A 5,000-nucleotide genomic window follows, 5' to 3' on the forward strand; every position below is an offset into this window, starting at 1 on the left:
ATATATATATATATATATATATATATACATACATAAATATTACTGATTTAAGATTTCGGGTAGATTATGGAGGGGATGGGGGGAAGGGTCCTATAATTCATGGCGTTTGGGGAGCTTACGAGGATCTAACTATGATGGATAAGCTTATGCCTCAGGACATCAGGAGATACCTTAAGATTAGCATGGCGTATAAAAGTCTTTTTTTTAGGGGTTTTGCAGTGTGAAGATAAAGTAAGCTATGAATTGTCTCTCTTTGTAGAGTCTACCTTATACTGTAGATTGAAATTTGTGTATGATAATTTCTTTGCAATTGTGATGTGTGTGTATAAATAATATATATATATATATATATATATATATATATATATATATATATATGTATATATATATATATATATATATATATATATATATATATTATATATATATATATATATATATATATATATACATATATGTATATATATATACACATACATATATATTATATATATATATATACATTCACTACATAACCTAATCACTTTTACCTACAATAACTACAAACAACCCCTAATTTCCCTTAAACTTCTAAAAAAAATAAACACCCACTTACACAAACATCAACTTCCATCCTCCTTAAACTTGAAATTTTTCACCCAAACTCCTCCCCCCAACCCCCCATCCCACTGTCATATCTCCTCGTATGTTTCAATCACCCCCAATAAATCTTCCTCGATTTCCCATCTCTCTTTTCCTCTTTATTTCGTTGGTGGCACAGTTTGTTGACGGTCTGAGTACGAAGAGCCTCAAATCATTCTGATGGGAATGTCAATCTTACCATCAGTTAAAATACTTGATCTTTAGCAAGTCTGTTCTGCCCCTGGCTAGTGATTGTATTATTATTATTATTATTATTATTATTATTATTATTATTATTATTATTATTATTATTATTATTATTATTATTATTTATTTTCTAATTATTTTTATTAATTATTGTTATTATTAGTTATTATTATTATTAGTTATTATTAATATTATTATTATTATTATTAAAAGCAACTGCTGTTTCGACGGCATTTAGCTTGTAGAGAGTTTTCTCTATTCTTCTTATTATATACTTCTCGTCTGCAGGTACGTGGTATAATCAATTTCCAAAGGGCATGAAATGATATTCTGCTTTCGTTGTTTATTTTACTCTTGCTAAATGCCGTTGAATCAGCAACTGCTTTAAACAACACTGTTATTATTATTATTATTATTTTGTTGAATAATATTGCTGCATTATGCGAATTAATTGTATACTGAGCTCTCTCAATTTTTCTTATAATTCGCTTTTCCTGCACGTTAATATTGGTCATTATTATTATTATATATATTATTATTATTATTATTGTGTAGGCAGAAAGCCCTCTTTTAGCATGAAGATTTGAAAGTGATAGATTCATCAGAAATATAAAGAAAAATATACAAATTGAACGCAGCTGATGCACCTATCATTATCAATTCTACGTATTATTATTATTATTATTACAATGGACAAATTTGCCTATATATTAGAATTCTGTCAACTACCAAAAGATTTTACCTCAAATTATGAGACTATAACGTAAGGGCCAACAATGAAATTACAGTTTAAACACGATATATATGTTTTAAATGTCTAGATTTTATGAATATACAAAGTAAATTACGAAAACTGTCCTTAAATAAATTAAAATTCTATCAGTCGATTGAAGTTCGTATATTAAGACTGCAACTGATACCAGGACAACTCATTCCCGGACAACTCGTACCTGGACGATTGATAGCTAGGACAACTGATATATAGGACAACTCATACCAGGTATAAATATTTTCACTTAAAAAAATAACCCACTTAAAAATAGTTATTGATAAAGTAAACAGGCAAGTATTTTTATAGGCGTAACAATTATTATTTAACTTTAATTACTGACTAGCATCCTTTAAATTTCGTAGTTCATGTTAGTTACTGTTCGTCCAGCAAACAACTCACAAACGGTCGTCATAGCTTTTCAACGAAGTTGTTTTATTGTTATATTTTGTACTTGTCAAGTTAGTTGGTTTTGTACTTTTCAACTTTTCAACTGTTTTCACATTTTCTTTAGCCTTCACAACGCCATATTATATGAAATCTCAGCGAGGAGCTAATAAGCTTGTGGATAAAAACAACGACGTATATAATTTTCAAAGACCGAATGCAAATAAATAAAAAAAAGTATGGCTTTGTGAAGTAAAGATGTGCAGAGCGCGCGCTCAAACGATGGCTGAGGAGGACCCATTAGAAATGGTATCTTCAACAGGGGAACACTTTCACAGCGCTGATGTGAATAAAGTGAAATCGAGAATTGTTGTCGGCTCTATAAAACCCAAAGCCTTGTCATCATGTTCCTCGTTGGGCGAGACGGTAGAGATCTCGGCTAGCACTCTGCTAGTCCCGAGTTCGAGTCTCCGGCCTGCCAATGAAGAATTAGAGGAATTTATTTCTGGTGATAGAAATTCATTTCTCGGTATAATTTGGTTCGGATTCCGTTGCTAGGTAATCAATTGGTTCTTAGCCACGTAAAATAAGTCTAATCCTTCGGGCTAGCCCTAGGAGAGCTGTTAATCAGCTCAGTGGTCTGGTTAAACTAAGGTATACTGAACTTAAGCCTTGTCATCACAAGAGACTGCAAGCACTGTGATTGCGACAAAATGTTCTTCTCCACAAGATGAGCGTTGGCTGGACTGCCACCAACATCAAGTTTATCACGAAGTATTCGTCGGTGGCGACAGCAGAATACTGTAGTAGTGCTCTCTCTGTTCCATCAGAAAGATATGGTTTTGATATCCGCTACTGTACTGTAAATTTGAATCAGGGGGACCATTTTTGCAATATGACACTGGCGTAGATGAAGAAAGAATGCTGATTTTCGCCTCAATCAACGCTGGATGATCTTGTTAAAGTTCGTGATTGGGCTGGCGACGGCACATTGTAAAAGTTTGTCCATCTATACATTACCAGTTATATACAACCAGAATTCAAATAGGTAATTTGAAATGTACCTCGTGTTTTCGCACTGTTACCCAACAAGCGGCAAACAATTTATGATCGGTTGTTTTCTCAGTTAGTTATTCGCCCTGATATTCAGCCTAGAAGGTATATGATGGACTTCGAAAAAGCCCCCATGAATTGCCTTATTTCAAGATTTCCTGACGTAGACGTAACTGGTTGTTCATTTCATTTTTCTCAAAACCTCTCCCGAAAACTTGTCGAGCTGGGTCATAAAGTCCAATATAAAACAGATGAAGTGTTTCGTCTAAAGATAAAGTGCTTTACAGCTTGCTTTTTTTACCAGTGGCTGATATTGTTGCATACGAAGAACTGTCCGACGACGATAGTTTGCCACAAGAATTTGTGTCGTATTTTGAAGTGACTTGCATAGGACCCGAAGGAGGAAGCGGCGCTAGAAGACGTCTGGCTCCAATATTCCCAATTGAAATATGGAATATTTCAGAGAGAACTTCAACTGGCATCACTAGAACTAATAATAGCCTTGAAAGTTTTCATAATGACTCACAAAATTGAATTTCATGCCAACATCCAAATATCTGGAAATTAATAAATACACCAAAGTTGGAGGCGATTTTGGTGCAGAAAAAGAAGATTGATTTGGAACGGGGAGTTCAAATAACTTCAAAACAGGTTTACAAAGAGTGCAACAAGCGACTTGCAAAGTATGATCCTTGCCAGAAAATGTCTTTCTTAAAAGCTGTGCTATATATTCTGCACTAAGTTTCAGTTTTAATAAATTCTTTTTGTATTGACAGTGTTTAATGTTTTTAGTTTTCACTGTCCCCCCAAAAATATATTTTTCTAATATTTGTTGTTTTATTCTTACCTTATTTTTCTGTCAAAACTGAATCGTTATCACTTTATACCTGTTACGAGTTGTTCTATACACCAGTTGTCTTAGATATCAATCGTCCAGGCATGAGTTGTCCGATGTGAGTTTTCTGGGAGTGAGTTGTCCTGTTATCAGTTGCCCTGGCACGAACCTAGCCACATCTCGAAGAGAATTCTTCAAGGGAAAAAGGGACAACTCTCTCTCTCTATCATCTCAAAGTTCTCTCTACCCCTTCCTTTCTCATCCCGAACTTTCTCTCTCTCTCACTTTCCTTTGTTATTTTCTCTCTCTCTCTCTCTCTCTCTCTTCCTTCCTTTCTCATCTCTCTCTCTCTCTCTCTCTCTCTCTCTCTCTCTACAATTTCCTTGCTCATCCCGAACTCTCTCTGTCTCTCTCTCTCTCTCTCTCTCTCTCTCTCGCTGTCCTTTCTCATCTCTCTTTCTCTGTCCCCCTTCCTTTCTCATCCCGAACTCTCTCTCTCTCTCTCTCTCTCTCTCTCTCTCTCTCTCTCTCTCTCTCTTCCCTTCCCATTTCCCAGTAGGACGGTGTCCCAGAATGGTACCCCTTGCACCCACAACGGTTTTACATCCGGGTGCCTCTATGGGGGTCCAACTCCCCAGAAACTTTTAATCTGATTCTTTTCAAACTTATAAAGCCTGGCTCGTTGGGTGAAACCTGGCTTCTCTGTTTAAAGTTTTCTCTTTTATTTCAAGTTTTTTTGGGGCTTTTTATTCATTTATTTTAGTAATTTTTTTCTTATCTCGGGGGTATTCATTTTTGTTTTACGTATTTAATAGCTACACCTCACTTCCAAATAGGACAGTTGCATAATATTTCTAAAATTTTGCAGGCTCTTTCACCAAGCATTGTAGCTTCTCTTCACTGGTATCAATTGATTCTCTAGGTTTACCTTAACAGAGCTAAATTTTTTTACATATTTATTAGCCACACCTTACTTCCATAGAGGAGAGTTTCATATTTTTTTATTTTTTTTTTATTTTCAGACTCTTTCACCAGAATGCAGTTCCTCTTTGATAGTATCAACTCATTATATTTTAGTTTTCTTAGTGTTTGTTTCATCTACCATTTTGACTCTATATATATATATAT

Source organism: Macrobrachium rosenbergii, chromosome 14, assembly GCF_040412425.1.
Source record: "Macrobrachium rosenbergii isolate ZJJX-2024 chromosome 14, ASM4041242v1, whole genome shotgun sequence".
NCBI classification, from domain to species: domain Eukaryota; kingdom Metazoa; phylum Arthropoda; class Malacostraca; order Decapoda; family Palaemonidae; genus Macrobrachium; species Macrobrachium rosenbergii.